The sequence below is a fragment of the Dromiciops gliroides genome, chromosome 3 (genome assembly GCF_019393635.1).
Source record: "Dromiciops gliroides isolate mDroGli1 chromosome 3, mDroGli1.pri, whole genome shotgun sequence".
In the NCBI taxonomy this organism is placed as follows: Eukaryota; Metazoa; Chordata; class Mammalia; order Microbiotheria; family Microbiotheriidae; genus Dromiciops; species Dromiciops gliroides.
The window spans coordinates 488,881,095-488,901,939 of NC_057863.1; positions in this window are offsets into that span (position 1 = coordinate 488,881,095).

Below are 20,845 nucleotides of genomic sequence, written 5' to 3' on the forward strand. Positions count from 1 at the left end.
ATCTACTGACTCCTTCCTTCCCTCCTTTACATATGCCCAAGTGTCCCAATCATTTGAAAAAAAAAAACCTATGATTCTATCTCTCTTCACTTAAACAACCAGACTCATTGAAAGAGAAGCCATCTAATTCACTGTTTCCCCTTCTCTCCATTTCTTTTTTTTTCCCTACATATTTGGGGGGTGGGGGGGAGAAGAAAGAGAAAAAAACTGCTTCCATCTTCACTCTGATTCTATCAGTTTTCTATCTATAAGTGAATAGTGTTTTCATCACGAGTCCTTTGCAATTTTGGTGGGTTATTGTGCTCATCAGAGTTGCTAAATCTTTCACAGTTGATTATCTTTATAACATTTTTGTAGGTATGAGTCCTTTTCTTTTTCCTTTGATCTCGTTGGGATATAGAACTAGTAGTAATATTGTTGGGTCAAAAGGTATATATAGGGGCAGTTAGGTGGCACAGTAAATAAAGCACCAGCCCTGGATTCAGGAGGACCTGAGTTCAAATCCGGCCTCAGACACATGACACCTACTAGCTGTGTGACCCTGGGCAAGTCACTTAACCTTCATTACCTTGCCAAAAAAAAAAAAAAAAGAAAGAAAGAGAGAAAAGAAAAAGAAAAAAGTATATATAGTTTAATAGTTTTGGGGACATAGTTCCAAATTGCCTCCCTACCCCCAATGGTTGCACCAGTTCACAATTCTACCAACAGTGCTTTTGGTTACCTATTTTTCTATATCCCCTCTAGCATTTGTCATTTTCCTTTTCTGTCATCTTAACCAAATCTAATGCATATGGGATGGTACCTCAGAGTGGTTTTAATGTGGATTTCTCTAATTATTAGTGATTTAGAGCATTTTGTATGACTGTTGATAGTTTTGATTTCTTCCCTCTGAAAAATTGCTTATTTATATCCCTTAACCATTTATCAGTTGGGGAATAGCTCTTACTCTAATAAATCTGGCTTGATTCCCTATATATTTCAGAAATAAGCAGAGAAACTTGCTATGAAGATTTTCCCCAATTTCCTGATTTTCTTCTATTTTTAGCTACATTAGTTTTTTATATACAAAACCTTTTCAACTTTATGTAACTGTAACGATTGGAATAACGCCACCTGCTGGATACTTACTGTAGAGGAGTTCTGCCCATGAAGGGAAGGTCTTTGAGGGCAAGACCAGGAGTCAGGAAGTGACGCGGGCTAGTGGGAGGAGGAAGGGAGAGACTGGCGCTGACTCTGGGGCTCTTTCCTGAGGACGCTGGCGGAGAAGGGAGCTAGAAATGTGCTCTCCCTTTAATAGATAGGAATCTAGGCCTTTTTCTCTCTCTTTACCAAATTCTTATTCTCCTTAATAAATGCTTAAAAGTCTAACTCTTGCTAAAGCTTATAATTTATTGGCGACCACTCATTAGATATTTTAGACAGACTAGCTAGAATTTTAGCCTTAACATAACCAAAATTATCCATTTAATCTCCTATGAACTTTTCTATCTCTTGTTTAGTTGCAAACTCTTCCCTATCAATAGATTTGAGAAGTAATTTCTTCCAATCTTCACTAATTTGCTTATGATATCATCCTTTAGGTTTAAAATCATAGGGGCAGCTAGGTGGTGCAGCAGATAAAGCAACAGCCCTGGATTAAGGAGGACCTGAGTTCAAATCCAGCCTCATTCACTTGACACTTACTAGCTGTGTAATCCTGGGCAAGTCACTTAACCCTCATTACCCCACAAAAAGGAAAAAAAAAGCCTAAAATCATGTTCATGCATGTGTGTATAAAAGGAAAAGTAGCAATCTGTCCTAGATTAAGAACAATATTATGGAATTATATAATTGTAAGGAACTTCAGAGTTCCTTCTCTTTTTGAGCCTTATACTTCAACTTCTACCCAAAACACAAATCTCATTTTATGATATCTATGAGAAGTAGCCATCTAGGCTCTCCTTAAAGATCTTCAACAGAAAGAAGCACACTCACAAGGCAATTCAACTCATTTTTGTATTGCTTTTTAGAAATTTTTTTTCTTCTGATGAACCAAAATTTGCCTTTCTGTAACTTGTACACATTGATCTTAGTTTTTACTTCCAGGGTCAAGCAGAAGTCAAAGAATATATATATATTTTTAATCTGAGGGTGTAAGTGTACCATAGAAGCCATTTAGTCCGGAACACGCCCGACCAAGGATTCCCTCTACAATAGAGTCAATGAGTGATCAAGCTGCCTTGGCCTGAAAATCCCCATTGAGGGGGAACTCTGCCTCTGAAGAGGTTTTTCCATATATCATGTCTAAATTTGACTGGAAAACTTCTATCAGCTTAATTCAACCTTCTAAGTTCAAGTGCTAATAAACCATTCTCTTAATAATAAGTTTTAGAATTTTGCCAGGACAAAGAATCAGAAATTGAGGGATGCCCATTAATTGGGGAATGGCTGAACAAGTTGTGTAATGTGATTATAATGGAATACTATTGTGCTATAAGAAATTACAAGCAGGCTGATTTCAGAAAAACCTGGAAAGACTTACATGAACTGATGTGAGTGAAGTGAGCAGAACCAGGAGAACATTGTACACAGTAACAACAATATTGTATGATGATCAACTGTAAATGACAGCTCTTCTCAGCAATACAATGATCCAAGACAATTTCAAAGGACTTATGACCAAAAAAATGCTTTCTAGATTCAGAGAAAGAACAGGTGAAGTCTGAATGCAGATTGAAGCATATTTTTTTTCACTTTATTTCTTTTGCGTGTTTTTTTCTTTTGGTCTGTGTCTTCTTTAACAACATGACTAATATGAAAATGTTTTATATGATTATACATGTATAACCAACATCAAATTGCTTATTGTCTCAGGGAAGAGGGGAAGAAAGGGAAGGAAAGAGAAAATTTGGAACTAAAATTCTTTTTAAATGAATGTTAAAAATTGTCTTTTTTTTTTTTGCAGGGCAATGAGGGTCAAGTGACCTGCCCAGGGTCACACAGCCAGAAAGTGCCAAGTGTCGGAGGTCAGACCCAAACCCAGGTCCTCCTAAATCCAGGGCCGGCGCTCCATCCACTGTGCCACCCAGCTGCCCCCCAAAATTGTCTTTATATATAATTGGGGAAAATAATATAGTATTAAGAAAGAAAAAAGAAAGTTTGACTCTACCAAAAAGAAGATAAAAAATAATTTTGCCAGGAATGGAAGTCAAGTTTATTGGTCTCAGAATTGCTGAATTTCAGAGTTGTAAGAAACCTCATAAGATATTTCAATTCATTTCTGAAAAACAATCCCTTCTACAAAATACTCAACAGATAGTCATCTAGCCTTTGCTCAAAGACCTCTAGTGAGAAGGAAGTCACTATCTCCTGAGGTAACCCATTCCATTTTGGGATGGAACTAATTATTAGAAAGTTTTCCTGGGGCGGAGCCAAGATGGCGGAGGAGAGGCTGTGACTCCCACAAGCTCCAGATAAACCCGTCCATTCACGCCCAAATAATGCGGTAAAAATCAAAACCCAGAACAGCCTAATGCACATAAGAACAGAGTGAGACTGTTTCTCCGCAAAAGAGGGCGATTCTGATCACCTACTGATCAGGCTGAACAGCTCAGCGCGCGGTCCGGACCCAGCCAGGGACAGTGCTTCCAACACGTCAGAGTCTTCAGCACCAGCAGCTTCTGAGGCTCCGATCACGGACTGGTGAGGGGGTTCGGAGGTAGGCCAGGGTGAAGTGGAGGCAGTATCTGCTGGAGTTGGGGCAAAGCGCCCTGGGTCTGAACCAGTGGGCTGAATCGAGTCGTGGTGGCCCAGTGGGGGAGGGGTAAAAGCACGCCAAGCTTCTGACCATAGAGAATCAGAGTTCAATCAGACTTCTGTTTCCGGGTCAAAGAGAAAGCGGCTGTGATTACTCACAAGCCAGGCAGGCTGAGAAGAAGCCCAATCACCCCCTGGGCCACGCTGTAGCACAAACAGTGTGTCCGGGAAGCAGCGCTACACTTTAAGGAGTAAAAAGCCAAGAAACAGTAAGCCAGGATGAGTAGGCAGAGAAAGCAGAAGACCATCGAAAACTTCTTTGGGGGAAAGGTAGACCACAATACATCCTCAGAAGAAGAAGATAATAATAGGGTCAAAGCTCCAACATCCAAAGCTTCCAAGAAAAATATGAACTGGTCTCAGGCCATGGAAGCTCTCAAAAGGGACTTTGAAGAGAAAGTAGGAGAGATAGAACGAAGATGTAGAGAAAGAGAGGAAGGAATGGAAAGAGAAATGAGAGCGATGCAGGAAAGTCATGAGAAAAAAGTCAACAGTTTGAAAAGCCAAATGGAAAAGGAGATTAAAAAACTGTCTGCTGAAAATAATTGCCTAAGAATCAGGATTGAACAAATGGAAGCTAGTGAGCTTATGAGAAACCAAGACATAGTAAAGCAAATCCAATTGAATGAAAAAATAGAAGGCAATGTGAAATATCTCCTTGGAAAAACAGCTGACCCAGAAAATAAATCTAGGAGAGATAATTTGAAAATCATTGGACTACCTGAAAACCATTACCAAAACAAGAGTTTAGACACCATCCTCCAAGAGATTGTGAGGGAAAATTGCCCTGATATTCTTGAAGCAGAAGCTAAAATAGAAATAGAAAAAATCCACCGATCACCTCCTGAAAGAGATCCCAAAAGGAAAACCTCCAGGAATACTATAGCCAAATTCCAGAACTCCCAGGTCAAGGAGAAAATATTGCAAGCAGCTAGAAAAAAGGAATTTAAATACTGTGGAGCTCCAATAAGGATAAAGCAAGATCTAGCAGCTTCTACATTAAAGGACCGGAGGGCATGGAATATGATATTCCAGAGGGCAAAGGAACTGGGACTACAGCCAAAAATCACGTACCCAGCAAAACTAAGCATCCTCTTTCAGAGGCAAACATGGAACTTCAAGGAGAAAGAAGACTTTCAGGCATTTGTTATGAAAAGACCTGAACTGAATAGAAAATTTGACTTTCAAATACAACACCCCGGAGAAGCATAAAAAGATAAACAGGAAAAAGACTTCATGAGGGATATTAAAAGATCAAACTGTTAACATTCCTATATGGGAAGATAATACAGAGGACACAGGTCTGAACTGAATACGAAGGGAAGTTATGTTTTGTTCTTTGTGGGGTGTCTTATGTATGGGGCCGGATTTGGGCTTGGGGCCTCCTGGGTCCAGGGCTGGTGCATTGTCCACTGTGCCACCTAACTAACCCATAATGACATCCTTAAAATAGGGTTGAGGGTAGGAGAAATAGACTGGGGGAGGGGGAAGGGGAGAGATGATCTGGGGAGAGGTTATTCATATGAAGGAAACAAGAAAAAAGCTTATGGAGGGGAGGGGAAGAGGGGGAAGGAATTGGGGAGTGATTGAACCTTAATATCATCAGAATTGACTCAAAGAAGGACTAACATACATACTCAAGTGGGTATAGTAATATATTTTGCCCTGAGGGAGGGGAGGGAGATAAGGGGGGGGGAGGGGAAGGAGGGAAAGGCAGATTCTGGGAGAGAGTAGTAAAAAGCAAAATACTTTCAAGGAAGGTGAAGACGTTCTGCATAACGGCACAAGTATGAAATATTGAATTGCTTGATTTCATAGGGAGGGTTGAGGAGAGAGGGAGGAAGAAAATTTGGAACATAGAATTAGCTCAAAGACCTTAAACTCATCAGAGTTGGCTCATGGAGGGAATAACATTCACACCCAGTTGGGAGGAGTAATCTATTTAACCTTACAGGAAAGTATGAGGGGAAGAGGATAAGGTAGGAAGGGTGGAAAAAAAGGGAGTGTAGAGTAGGGGAGGGGACAGTCAGAAGTAAAATACTTTTGAGGAGGAATAGTTTAAAAGAAGATGGAAAATAGAGTAAATATCATGGGAAGGGAATAGGATGGAGGGAAATAATTATGATGACTTTGCTGGGCTAATACGAAGAAAATTCTTTGTCAAGTTTAAGGTACATTATTTAGGGTATGATGAACAGGATACTATTAGAAAAACCTGGAAAGACCTACATGAACTGAAGAAGAATGAAATGCACTGTATACAAAATAACAGCAATAGTGTAAAATGATCTGCTGGGAAGCATGTGGTTATTTTCAGCAAGGCAATGGTCCAATATAACCCTGAAGGACTATGAAAATGGCAACCCATCTACAGAGAAAGAAGTGATAGTATCTGAAATAGTTGGAAACACATTTTTTTTTCTTTTCTCTTTTTTTTTTTCTTTTTTGGTGAGGCAATTGGGGTTGGGTGACTTGCCCGGGGTCATGTGGCTGGTGGGTGTTGGGTGTGTGGGGCTGGATTTGGGCTCGGGTGCTCCTGGTTCCAGGGCCGGTGCTCTGTCCGCTGCACCACCTAGCTGCCCCTGGAAACACATTTTTTTAAAAAAAATGTTTTTTCTCTTTGACAATTCCTCAGTCTGAAGTTTTGGGAGTTTTTTGACTGTTTTTTCCTCACAACCTAGCTAATGTGGGAATGTTTTCCATGACTACTCATGTATAATTTATTTTGAAATGCTTGAGTTCTAGTGGGTGGGGGTGGGAATAGAGGAGGAAGAGAAGTTGGAACAATTTTTTTTAAAAATTGATGTTAAAATTTGTTTTTACATATATTTTGGAAAATAAAATTCTATTCAAGCACGTAAAAAAAAAAAAGAAAAAAAGAAAGTTTTCCTTATATCAATCCTGCCCTCTGGAGCTAAACAAACCTTACCTACCTTTTTATTTTGAAAACTGGGATATTTACCTGTCTAGAGTCCTGTGTCACCTCTCCTACTCTATCATGTCTCTTTATTGTGGTTATCTTTTATTTTTGTTTTCAAATCTGTCCTTGCCCCTGATGTAGACAAATGATACCCTACAAGAAAGAATAAAGGAAGGAGAAAAAGCAATACAGAAAAACTATCCAACACATCTATTCTCCCCCCTTCTATTTTCCATTTAAAGTCCTTTTACTTAGAATAAAGAACCTTGGAAACTAACAAGCCAGTGGAAACTGGACTGTATGACTCTTGACTTTGATCCAAAGTTCACTACATCCCCAGAGATAGGTAACTCAAAGATCAGCAACTGATGGCTAAATGGTTTCACTCAGTCAGGGAGGTAAGAAAAGAAATGTCATGTCTGAGGAAGATATGGTCAGACAGTTTGATTACAGCAGAAGGTATATAAAGGAAAATGATGTGAAGTAAGACTGGAAAGGCAGGTGTGAGCCAGATTGTGGAGTCCTTTAAATACAAGACTGAGCAGTTTGTGAAAGAATTTGAGAAGTGGAGATGGGCTTTAATAGAAAGAATCAGAAAACGCCAAGACAATCAAGACTGAGCAGTTTTATTTTATCCTAGAAGCAATAGTAGAGGGAGTCCATGAAGATTTTTGAGTAGGGAAGTGATGTGGTCACATATCTCTTTTACAAATATCAATTTGGCACTTGTGTGGTAAATAGATTGGAGAGGCAAGCAACTAAGAGCATGGAAAAACATTAAAAGAGTAATTTAGTAGGAAAGAACAGATTAGGGCCTGAACTAGGGACTACTCTAAGGTGCTATGTTTTTACCATCTTGTACTTGCATGATTGATTTTTTGGATCCAAAGTTTATCCTTACTAAATTTCATCTTGTTAGCTAGCCCAGTGTTCCAGGATGCTCAGATATTTGTGGGCTATGGTTCTGTCTTTCACTGTACTTGTTTTTCCTCTTAGTTTTGTGTCACTAATAAAGTTGATAAGCATGACATTTGTCTTCATCTGTAGTATTGATTTTAAAAGTGAAGAACAGGACCAAGGACAGAGTCCCATTGCTCTCTTCAACATCCCTCTTTTTGACACTGATCCATTCATCACTACTCTTTATTAGTCAGTCATTCTGTTCTGAATTCACTTATACTATTTTTCAGTTCACATCTGTCAATCTTGTCCATAGGGATATTATAACATACTTTTTTTCAATGCCTTGCTAAAATCAAGACATGCTATATCCTAAACATTGCCCTAATCCATTAGTTTACCAAAAGAAAAAAAGGGAAAAAAAGGAAATGAGATTGATTTTGTATGCTTTGAACAAAAAAAAATAATTCCTCTTTTTATTATAATCAACTTGATAAATATGAACATTTCTCCATACAAGAAGATTAAAAATGAAATTTCAAATGAAACCATGAATCTTTTAAAAAGTATATTTAGGGGCAGCTAGGTAGCACATTGGATAAAATACTGGCCCTCAATTCAGGAGGACCTGAGTTTGAATCCTGCCTCAGGCACTTGACAGTACTAGCTGTGTGACCTTGGGCAAGTCATTTAACCCCCATTGCCCCAACAAAAAAATTTTTTTTGAAGTATATTTAACATTCACGTTTAACATAGTATTTATAATACTGTCCTGCTTCTCTGTGACTCTTTCTGAAATTCCTTTTGCTTTCTTCTATTTTAAAGTTACCCATTGACACTTTTTTCTTTATTTTTGGTGTCACTATCACTACCTTTTACATCCCCCAATAGCTCTACCTTGCAGGGTATGATAATAGTCAAGCAAAAAATATTCACACACTATGTTTTAAAATGTATGTCCTTTAGTCCATCACTTTTCTTCTAGAAGGTAGGAAAAATGGGTAATCATCAGTCTGCTGGAGCTGTGAATTGCTCAAAATGAACATCATTCTGAAGTCTTTCACAGTTGTTTTCAATGATGTATTCATTTGTATAAATTGTTTGATTGCTTTTTATCCTTTCACTATATATAAGTTCATACAAATCTCCCTCAGTTTTTCTGAACCTATCCCTTTCACAATTTTTTACAGTACAATAATATTCCATTACATTTACAGACCATCATTTGTTCAGCCATTCCTCAATTGATAGGCACTCACTTTGTTTCCAGTTCTTTGCTAAAACAAAATGTGCTTAGAACACCAGTCCTGGAGTCAGGAGGACCTGAGTTCAAATCCGCCCTCAGACACTTGACACTTACTAATGTAATGATTGGAATGATGCCACCTACTGGAGACTTGCTGTGGGAAAACTCCACCATGAGGAAAATGCCTCAGAGATATTGTGGCTTTTCCTTGGCGTCAGGAAATGACGTTTGCTCATGGGTGCTGTCTATCAAGGCTACCAGCCAATCAACTTGAGGAGCCTCCTATTTTCTGGGAGGAGACAAGAAGGAGGAAAGGGAGCCTGCGCGGAGAGCTCTTGCGCTTTTGGGTTCCTGACTTGGGGGTGGCGGCGGCAGAGGACTTCACAGGAAATTTGAGGAAAGATAGAAATGCCAGGCTGTTGCAATTCTGTTCTCAATCTTTTTTTCTTTCTATTTTCCAATAAACCCTTAAAAACCTAAACTCGTTTTATCAGTGATTTTAGTCAGTTTCCCCCAAAACTGGGGGAACAGATTAGAATCCACATTTAGAATCTTAAATTACACACTAACTGTGTGACCCTGGGTAAATTACTTAACCCTCATTGCTCAACCAAAAAAAAAAAAAACCCAACCATCCCCCCCACCCCCCCCCCCCCCCGCAAAATGTCATTAGGAAAACAAAATGTGCTGCTACAAATATTTTATACATAAGAGTTCCTTCTTTATTTTATATCCTTGGGGTATAAGCCTTGTAGTCATATGACTAGATCAAAAGATGCACAGTTTGGTTACTTTTTTGGATACCCAAATTGCTTTCCAGAATTTGGGGGGGAATCAATTCAGAGTTCCACCAACCGTCCTCTCATATGTCTTCTAACAATTGTAATATTCCATTTTTTGGTCTTATTTGCCAATATAAATGGTTTTAGATAAAATCTCAGAGTGATTTTAATTTACATTTATCTTATTATTAGTGATTTGGAACATGTATCATATCATTTGCCTTCCTATTTTTGAGACCATTGAGCAGTGACATGGGGTGACAGCTAGATTTGTGCTTAAAGAAAGTCATTGCATGAAGTTTGGAGGAGAGGATGGTTTGGAAGGAAATATGAGTTCTTTTGGACATGTGTTTGAGATGACAGAGATCTTTGAAATATATAATAGGCAATGGTGGCATGTAATTAAAGCTGAGGAGAGAGGTAAGAGATGATATATAGATCAATGAATTATCTGCATAGAGATGACAATTAAACCTCTGGATTTTGATGAGGTCCCCAAGAGAAAAAGTGCAAAGAAAAAAAGTATGGCCCTAGGATATAACTTGGAAATTCCTAGCAAAGGAGACTGAGGCAGAACAGTTGAATACATAGAAAGAAAACCAGGAGAGAATAGTGTCATAAAAACACAGAGAGATTATAGAGGAAGAAATGGTGGTTGGTAGTGTCAAATACAGCAGATACATCAAGGAGTTTTGGAACTGAGAGACTATTATATTTGAAAAGTCAGAGATTACTGATACCTGAAAGAGCAGTTACAGTCAAGTGATGAAGTTGAAATTGAGGGTTGAGGAATAAATGAGATCAGAGGAAGCAGAGGCAAGAAATGTAGAACTAGGAGTTTGACTAAGAAAGGGAGGAGAACTATAAGATGATATCTTGAGGGAATGGTAGGATCTAGTAAAGGTGGGTTTTTTTGTTTTTTTGTTTTTAAGGAGAGGGCATTTTTGAAGGAAGTAAGAAAAGAACCATAGGGTAGTGGGGGTGGGGGAAATTAGAGAGGGGATGGATAATTGATGGAGCAATTTGATGGAGAAAAAAAAAACAGTATCAAGGGCATAAAGATTGGCCTTGGTAGGGAGAAGGAGAGAGAGATGATGTAAATGGGTTTTGAGATGAAGAGTAGGAGAAGAGGAAGCTCACTCTAATGGCTCTAATTTTCTCAGTCAAGTGAAAGGGCAACCAGCTCCTCAGGAGAAGGAAAGGAGTAAGGGGAAGGCATGGGAGTCTTGAGAATATAAAAGAAGTTTTGAAGACCTTTTTGTGGGGTGTGAGATAAAGAATCAATTAGTAAAGAGTAAAAGGATTGCTTCAGTGAGGGCCCATTTGAAGTTCAATAACATGTATTTATAATGTACCTAATTGGCAAGGTTGCACGACTTCCTCTAAATCATTCTTTTTCTCAGACATTTGTATTGATTCTTTATATTGCTTAGCTACAAGTCCTTTGTCAGAAAAATTTGCATGCTTTGATTTTAACGAACTCATTTGTAGTGCTTATTTTTTTGCCTTTCCTAAGTGTTTACAAACCCTTTAGTAATCCACTCCAGAATTTTATCAGGAATCAATTTTAGGCTTACTAGTCTATGCTTTGGAGTATCCACCTTCTCTCCCTTTTTGAAAATCAGGAAGAACATTTATTTGATTTTTTTCAATGACACTTCTCTCATTAGCCAGGATTCTTTAAAGATTTCTGACAGTCATTTAACAATCACATTTACAAGTTCTGTCTGCCTAAGGGACATAGTTAGTCTAGACCTGATGGCTTAAATTAATTGAAGCCAGCTAGGATTTCTCTCACCATTTCCTTACTTAGCTTTGGTTTTAATTCCTTGTTAACCACTTTTGTTCTGAAGATCATTCTTCAAGGACTAAAGAAAACAGAAACAAAAGAAATATTGAGGGGTTCTGGCTTCTGTTGTCTCTTGTCATTGTCTCTTCCACCCCAAGGACACTTCTTATCTTTTTCTCTATCTGATTCTTGCCTTCCTCCTCTTCTCAAAACAAAAAAAAGGCACTTTTTTTTTGTCTTCAGTATTTGTCACAAGCCTCAATTTGAAATGATCTTTGGCTTTCCTGACACTATTCTTAAAGTGCCCTGACACTTGCGTAACAGGATGTTAAAAATTTGAGTTATAGCTCAAATTATAGCTACATTTGTTTCTTTAGATACTTCTCTCTTTCCTTCTTTCAAATTTTGTTTTTAAGTGAATTCTGTCCGTGTTTGAAAATATCGGGCCACACGATCCTACCTATCTTGTCTATGAATTCTTTGAGATTTTCTCTCCTAAAGTCCAGGCTAATCTTGACATTCCTACCCTTATTTATTACAAAGATGACATAGTCATGGCCTCCTGAGGTTTAAGTTATTTCCAACTGATTAATCAGTTCCTCTTCACTGGTCAAAATCAAATCCAGAATGCCAGTCTTTCTTTATTGCTTTCCACATCTTCTAAAAGATAAAATGATCAGTAAGGCAAATCAAGAATCTATTAAATTCTTTGGTGTTATCAGAGAAGGACCTCTAGCAGAAGCCCAAAGGGTTCAGTTACTACAAGCTCCCTAGGGCTATAAAAGGAGTGACATCTAGGCCTGAAGTTTTATCCAGTATAGGGAAATCACAGTGTAGAAACTATTTTCATAAATGTAGATTGACAACTTGGTTATAATTTATGCTTTTAGAAAGTTGCCTGGAGCGTTAAGAAGTTAAATGACTTGGGGGACAGCTAGGTGGCACAGTGGATAAAGCACTGGCCCTGGATTCAGGAGGACCTGAGTTCAAATCCGACCTCAGACACTTGACACTTACTAGCTGTGTGACCCTGGGCAAATCACTTAACCCTCATTGCCCTGGAAAAAAAATTAAAGGAAAAAAAAGAAGTTAAATGACTTGCCCAACCTCACACAGTTAGTATGTTTCAGAGGCAGGACTTTAACCCAGCTATTAATGATGCCAGGCCAGCTCTCTATCTTTTATGCCATGTTGTCTCTCACCAATATCATGACTATAGCTTGTCTCTGTGCCAAATTTCTGATTTATAACATCTAATTCCTCCTTCTGGTCTTGTGGCCAGTATTATGCTCCTAACACTATATTGAGTCATCATCAAAAAGAATTTACTAAGCACTAGTTATGTCCCAGGTACTGTGCTAAGTGCTGGGGATACAAAGAAAGGCAAAAGCAAAGTCCTTACGCTCAAGGAACTCACATTCCAATGGGAGAGACCATGTGCAAAGAATTATGGGAAGTTCATGAAATATGCAGTGTAAATGTGAGGTAATCTTAGAAGGAAGGCAGTACCAGTAAAGGGTCACCAGGAAAGACCTCTTGCAGAAGGTGGATTTGGCACTGAGTCTTCTGGGAAGCCAGGGGACAGAAGTAAGGAGGGAGAGCAAGCAATACAGGCATAGAAGATAACCAATGAAAAGGAAAGGTGTGAGGAACGGTCAAGGCCAGTGATGCTGCATTATAGAGGACATGCATAACACCACAAAGATAGGAAGGATCCAGGTTGTGAAGAACTTTAAAAACCTAACAGAGTATTTGATATTTGGTCCTGGGGGTAATAGGGAACCACTGGGGTTCGTTGAGTAATGCCCTGTACTTTAGGAAGAGCACTTTAGGAGCCTTGTGGAGGAGGAATTGGACCAGAAAGATCTGAGACAGGGAGACCACTCAACAGGCTGTTGTAATTGTCTAGGCATGAGATGATGAGGCCCTGCACCAGGGAGACATATAGACGACAGGGTAAGGCAGAAAAGACATGATTTGTTCACAGAGTCGATATGTGAACTATCACTATTTCTCTTTCTTTACTCAAATGGTCTTTATTGTTTTTTTCATCCCTCAGGTTCATGGATTTCCATTCAAACAAATCTTTTCTTGATCCTTAATAAATGTTTATTGAATGAATGAATATATAAATTGTTACTCCATTGTCTCAGGGATGTGCTGGAGCCTGTTCAAACTAGTGACAGCAATTGTTAAATTTTCAGGGTAAGTACTAACATTGCTACAAATCAGGGCTTGATTTATTGTTTTGTTGACTGTCTAGACCTAATAAAACGAAGAATAAAATGTTAATAATATGAATTAAGCTTACAAATTTGTTGTGAGTACACTTTCCCCTCTCCCTAAATCCCTATCCCCCAACCCCGCCCCCCTCAGAGCTAGTTGTTAAATATTGACCAACATACCTCTGCTTCTATCTAATCTGTTCCTTTTCAATAATGTGACCCATTCCATTTCTAGCCTCTAGTCCTGAGTGGCATTCAGAGGCACTTAAGTGTCAGTGATACCTATAAGGTCATAGTTATCTCCTCTTATTAAACTCTCCTATTTATTTGTTTATTAGTGATATTATTTGCCCTCAAGCCCTCAAGCATAAGTAACTAAGCCCTTTGAATATTACTATTTCTTTTCCTCTTTCCCATCAATGTCTCTTATGAATTAGTGAGCAATTTTACTGCTGTGCTTTTTCCAGTATCTTACCTGCTACTCTCTATGGCTTCATTCCTCCATGTTGTCTATCATTCCTCTCCAGGTTGCACTCCTGACCCTCTGGACTTTCCTTACCATACCCCACCCCACACACACACCTTCAGCTTCATTTTACATGTTTTCTTCCATTAGAGTGTAAGCTCCTTGAGGGCAAAGACTGCCTTTTTTTCTGTTTGTATTTCTATTCCCAGAGCTTAGCCCAGTGCCTGGTATACAGTAAATGCTTAATAAATGCTATTTGATACATGTAATTGGAAAAACAAAGATGATGGATACAGTGAAGTGTGGGAAGACATATGAACTAATGTGAAGTGAAAGAAGAAGAACCAGGAAAACAATATGCATAATGACTTAAAAATGCAAATAAAAGGAAAATAAAAAATTTTTTTAAATAAAAAATGTTGACTTATTAATTTGACACTAAGGCATCAACTTTATCAACTACATTTGGATATTTTTCTCCTTTCTCCTCTTCCTTCCCTATGAAGTTCTCTTATACATATAAATCACTCTCTAGGCAAATATATTTTCCCTGGTTCTTCATTCCCGTATCTTATGCCTTCACCCAGAAAGCCAAATTCTTTTTTCAAACACCATCTCTGCTGTCTCTTCACATCTCATACCTTCACTTTATCTAACGCTCCATCAGCAACAGTGATTAAGACATCAGTCATGCCCCCCAAATCCTTCAGTTTCCTGCCCTGCACTTCATAATCCCCAGATATTCTTTCCAAATCTCTTCTCACAGTATCATTTCCCTGTCACATGAGTCACCAAAAGACAGTAGTGAGTAGTAGTGATCCTCAGATCATGTCCTGAATGCCTAACGTGAGAACACATCACACCTCTCAATTCACATCAGGTTGACCTCTAAGCTGTTTCTAGATCTTTTTAAAAGAAGTTACTGGGGGTGGCTAGGTGGCACAGTGGATAGAGCACTGGCCCTGGATTCAGGAGGACCTGAGTTCAAATCCACCCTCAGATATTTGACATTTACTAACTGTGTTACCCTGGGCAAGTCACTTAACCCTCATTGCCCTGAAAAAAAAACCCCTGAAGTTACCTACCTACCATCATCACAGATCTTCTTGCTGAGGCCAGTAATAGATGTCCTCACTCTTGGTGCATGAATCATGAGAACCTCTTGCTCCTTAGAAAGTAGAGATCCATCCTCTTTGGGATGAATATCATAGCTATTCTTCCTTCCTTCCTTCCTTCCTTTCTTTCTTTTTGTGAGGCAATTGGGGTTAAGTGACTTGCCCAGGGTCACACAGCTAGAAAGTGTCACATGTCTGATGCTGGATTTGAATTCAGGTCCTCCTGAATCCAGGGCCGGTGCTCTATCCACTGTACCACCTAGCTGACCCTTAGCTATTATTTCTTTTTTTTTTAATTTTTCTTTTTTTAGTGAGGCAATTAGGGTTAAGTGACTTGCCCAGGGCCACATGGCTAGTAAGTGTTAAGTGTCTGAAGCCAGATTTGAACTCAGGTACTCCTGACTCCAGGGCTGGTGCTCTATCCACTGCGCCATCTAGCTGCCCCAGCTATTATTTCTTAAAGGTCCTTCTACCCTTCCTGGTGTTATTCTACCACCTCCCAATCTCTTAACTTCAATCTCCTTATTTGGATTTGCCTCTGTTGCTTTAGAGCAGGGGTCCTTAACTTGGAGGCTATGAACTTTCTTTTAAAATTTTGATGGCTATTTCAACATAATTGTTTTCCTTTGCAATCCTATGTATTTTATTTTATGCATTTGGAAACATTTTTCTGAGAAGGGGTCTATAGGTTTAATGAGAATGACAAAAAGGTCCATGACATTAAAAAAATAGTTTAAGAATCTTTGCTTTAGAAACTTTTTTCTTTATTTTTATCAGAGGCAAAGTGGTAGTGAGCAGAAGACTGGTCTTAAAGTGAGGAATATCTGAATTCAAATTCTACTCTAACTCTTAGTAGCTATGTGACCCTGGGCAAGTAACTTAGTGTTCTACTACTATAGAATACTATACTAGATGGTGCAGAGAAAGTACTGCCTTTCATTGGTAGAGAGATTTCCTATTGGAGTCTTCCCTCTATACCAAGAAAATCAAAAGTATAGTTCCTATGTCCTATCCTATTTTTTCTCCTGTAATTATCTTCCTGACAAGGGAGCACTTTATCCCCCATGGTAAGTTAGAAATAAGTGAGATCTTCTTTTAGAACTTTTTCCAAGGGAAGCTGGGTGGCACAGTAGATAAGGCACTGGCCCTGGATTCAGGAGGACCTGAGTTCAAATCTGGCCTCAGACACTTGACACCTACTAGCTGTGTGACCCTGGGCAAGTCACTTAACCCTCATTGCCCTGCCCCCCCTCCAAAAGAACTTTTGCCTTCTCCTCTAGAAGGGAGACTAGTTTCCATTTAGTGTACATGTCATTATTATTTGCCTGTGTCTAAAATATATCTGTATCTTTTATGCCATGCTACCTCTCACCAATATGACAACTATAGCTTGTCTCTGTGTCAAATTTCTGATTTATAACATCTAATTCCTCCTTCTGGTCTTGTGGCCAGTATTATGCTGCTAACACTATATTGAGTCATCATCAAAAAGAATTTACTAAGCACTAGTTATGTCCCAGATACTGTGCTAAGTGCTGGGGATACAAAGAAAGGCAAAAACAAAGTCCTTGCCCTCAAGGAACTCACATTCTATGGGAGAGACCACATACAAAGAATTCTGAGAAGTACATACAGTGTAAATGGAAGATAATCTTAGAAAGAAGGCAGTACTAGTAAAGGCTAACTAGGAAAGACCTCCTGTATGGCACCAAGGCAACATGATGCAGTGGGGAAAATGTTGGGCATGAAGTTAGAGGACCTGGGTTCAAATCCCATTTCTGTCACTATCTATGTGACTTTGAGCCTCCTTTCTGGGCTTCAGTTCTTTCATCTATAAAATTATAGGGTTGTACTATTTTAGCGAAGGGGTTCTTTGACCTGGTGTCTGTTTTATTTTAAAATTTTTTTATAACAATTTCAATGTAATTTAGTTTTCTTCATAATCTTATGTATTTTAATTTATGGGTTTAAAAGTATTCTGAAAAATATGTTTTATCAGACTGTCAAAGTTATAGTAGAAAAAACACTAGCTGTGGAGTCAGAGGTGCTGAATTCAAATCCTACCTCTGTCAGTTACCTTCTTTTGCTATTCCTAATGATAAAGCTCTTGACCTTTAACCAGTTGACATTTCATCCCCCTGTAGCTTGGTGTAGCAGAAAGAGTGATGGGTATAGAGTAAGAGAGGTAAGAATAAGCTCTGTTACTTATTAGCTTTGTGACCTTGGACAAGTCTCTTAACTTTCCTGGGCCTCATTTTCCTCATATATAAAATAAAGAGGTTGTACTCCATGGACTCTGAGGTTCTTTCTAGCTCTAGATCTCTGGAGCTATAAATAGAGAACTTCTAAGTTTCCTTCTATCTCTGAATCTATGGTTCTATGATCCTGTAGGCCACTGGAAGAGCTCCATCAATCTCATTTTCCATACCTACTGAAACTGAGATGCCTTGCTATTTATGGTTCTCCTGAGCTATATCCCCTAATTGCAGCCAGGATCTGTTGTCTTGAACTCAGAAACATAAAATATTTTAATAAGTTTTTAATTAATATCTTTTTTTCTTATATCACCATAATTTTCTCAAGTATCCTTCCTCCTCCTGTATCAAAGAGCCATCTCATGTAACAATTTTTTTTTTTTTTTTTTGCGGGGCAATGGGGGTTAAGTGACTTGCCCAGGGTTACACAGCTGGTAAGTGTCAAGTGTCTGAGGCCAGATTTGAACCCAAGTACTCCTGAATCCAGGGCCAGCGCTCTATCCACTGCGCCACCTAGCTGCCCCAACAAATATTTTTAAAGACAAGGAAAGACAAGGACAAAAATCAGCATAACTGATCAACACATTGAAAAATTCTGAAAATATGTTAAATGTACAACACTTGTGGATCTCCACCTCTGGCAAAGGAGTGGGGTGGAGGTATCTTATCATATCTCTTCATTAGAGCCATGATTGCTCTTTGTAATTTTGTAACATTCACTTGTGGGTTTGTTTTTGTGTGTATGTGTGGGTGTTCTTTCTTTTTCTATTATAGTCATTGTGAACATTGTTTTCTTGGCTCTGCTTACTTGACTCTGCATCAGTTTAGATAGCTCTTTCTATTCTTCTCTGTATTCATTATATACATAATTTCTTATAGCACAATAATATTCCATTACATTGATGTGCTACTATTTGTTTAGCCATCCCTAGTCTGTCAATAAGCATTTATTGGGGGGTAGCTAGGTGGCGCAGTGGATAAAGCATTGGTCCTGGATTCAGGAGGACCTGAGTTCAAATTTGACCTCAGACATTTGACACTTACTAGCTGTGTGACCCTGGGCAAGTCACTTAACCCTCATTGCTCCGCAAAAAACCCCAAAAACAAACATGCAAAAATAAATAAATAAATAAAATAATTAATAAATAAATTCTTTAAAAAAAAGAAGCATTTATTAAGCAACCACTAGGTTCCAGGCACTGTGCTAAGTGCTGGGAACACAAAGAAAGGCAAAAGATAGTACCTGCTCTCTCAAATAACTAATAGTCTAATGAGGGAAACAGAGGAAATACAGACCATGAGCATGTACAAAGATATACACAGAGGAAGTTGTAGATACAGTCAGAGAAAAGGCACTGTGGTTAAGGCTTGGAAAAGCTTCCTGTAGAAGGTAGTGCTTTAGTTGAGACTTAAAGGAAGCTAGGGAAGCCAGGAGTCAGAGATGAGAGGGTAGAAATTACCAAGCATGGGAACAGTCAGTGAAAATGCCTGGAGTCCAGAGATAGAGTGTCGTGTGTGAGAAACACCAAAGAGCCAGTGTGACTGGATTCTGGAGTATATGGAGGGAAGTAAAGATGTCAGAAGACTGGAAAGATAGATTACCTCAGAGGTAATCTGCTTCAACCCCCTCACTTACAGATGAAGAAACTGAGTTCCTGAAAGTTTAAATGACTTGCCCAAGATCACACAGAGAGCAAAGTGGCAGATTTGGGATTAGAACCCAGTCCCTCTGACCCTCTGTACTGTGTTGTTAATGCTACCTTTTCCCGGAAAAGCTCAGTAAGCATCAAATAAACACCAAGATAACCTTTAGTAGGGTTGGGCAAATTAAATCTCACCTGCCTGGGTTTCTGTAGTTTTGTTCTTGTCTGTCCACTGATCTTTCAGGAGTGGCCCCTACCCTTTCATGAATCCCTGTCAATTTTCATCAGGGGTAAGGCTCAAAAGTCATCTCTTCTAGGAAGTATTTCCTGATTAACCCATCTTACTGAAGGTTTTTTCTTTCATGTCTACAGGTATAAGCATCTGTACCAGGTGCCAAGTGGTAAGAGTACTGAAGAAGAAGCATAAGCACTGCTTTTCAGAGGCTCACAGTCAGAGTATTGCAATAAGTATTATAAAATACAGGACACAGATAAATACAAGATACAGGTAAAGCAACTTTTTAAAAAATAAAATAAAAAAAAATTTAATATTCATCCCACTCACTATTACACAAATCCCTGTTAGATTAAACAACTCCAAATTTTTTATCTAAATAAAAATTATATAACTTATTTAACTTGTCCTATTGCTCCTAATCTTGGATCTGCATTCACCCTATCTTGGCCTCAAATTACTCCATTTTCACAGCCACTGGAAGCTTTCCTTCTCTCTAGCCAAGGCAGAAGACACAGGGGTTTTCTCTGTTCTAGTTAGTATCCTATCTTTCTGAAAACTAGCTAATCTAATCTTACTGGCAGATTGTGTCCTATCTAAAATAGGGTAATCAAATGATAATATTAAAGATCTAATCCTTACCTAGTCTAACTGATCTGGATTAATCTCAAGTGAAATTCCTGACCTCCTGCAACTTCTTACAATATCCTTTGCCCCATTTATTGGATTTCTTAACAGCGACTATTTACTGTCTCCTGTATGCATTCCCATCTCTAGGCCTTTGCTTACATGGTTCTCATGCCTAGAATACTCTCCCCTTCCCATCCCCCATCTGCACCCTTGCTTCAGAAATTCAAGCCATCCTTTAAGATTCATCTCAAAGCCTACTTCCTCTAAGAAAACTATTGCCTCATTTGGAAATTAATTTTCTTTTCTTTGACCTCACAAAGTCCTTTGTACCTGTCTTCTGTCCCTATAATCCCATTCTGCAACACCATCATTGTATGTATCCTTTGCTGGATTGTAAATTTTAAAAGGGCAGCTACCATGCATTAATTATTATATATCCCCCACTGCCAAGTACTGTGTTTTACACATAATACAGCTTAATACATGGCTGTCCCAGGAAAGAATTTATATATTAAATATTTATATGTTATATATTTGTATCTTGCCTCCCTAGGCATGACTCCCTCTCTCCAGGCTCCCTTTTTATCTGTCTGCTCATTCCTTATGTTATTTTTCTAATTCACCCATCTATATTCAGTTCCTTACCTTTAGCTGTTTTCCAAAGCTCTTTCCCAGGCCCTTTCCACTTCTCTTTTCACATTCACTCCCTTTGTGTTCTCATCTGCGCCCCTATGTTCAGTTATTGCCTCCATGAAGATTCAAACTGGTGCCAAGCACAGTCAATTACATCTGATTCTAGCTCATCTTCCTCTTACTTCTGCTACTGGCTCCTTCTCTACAAATA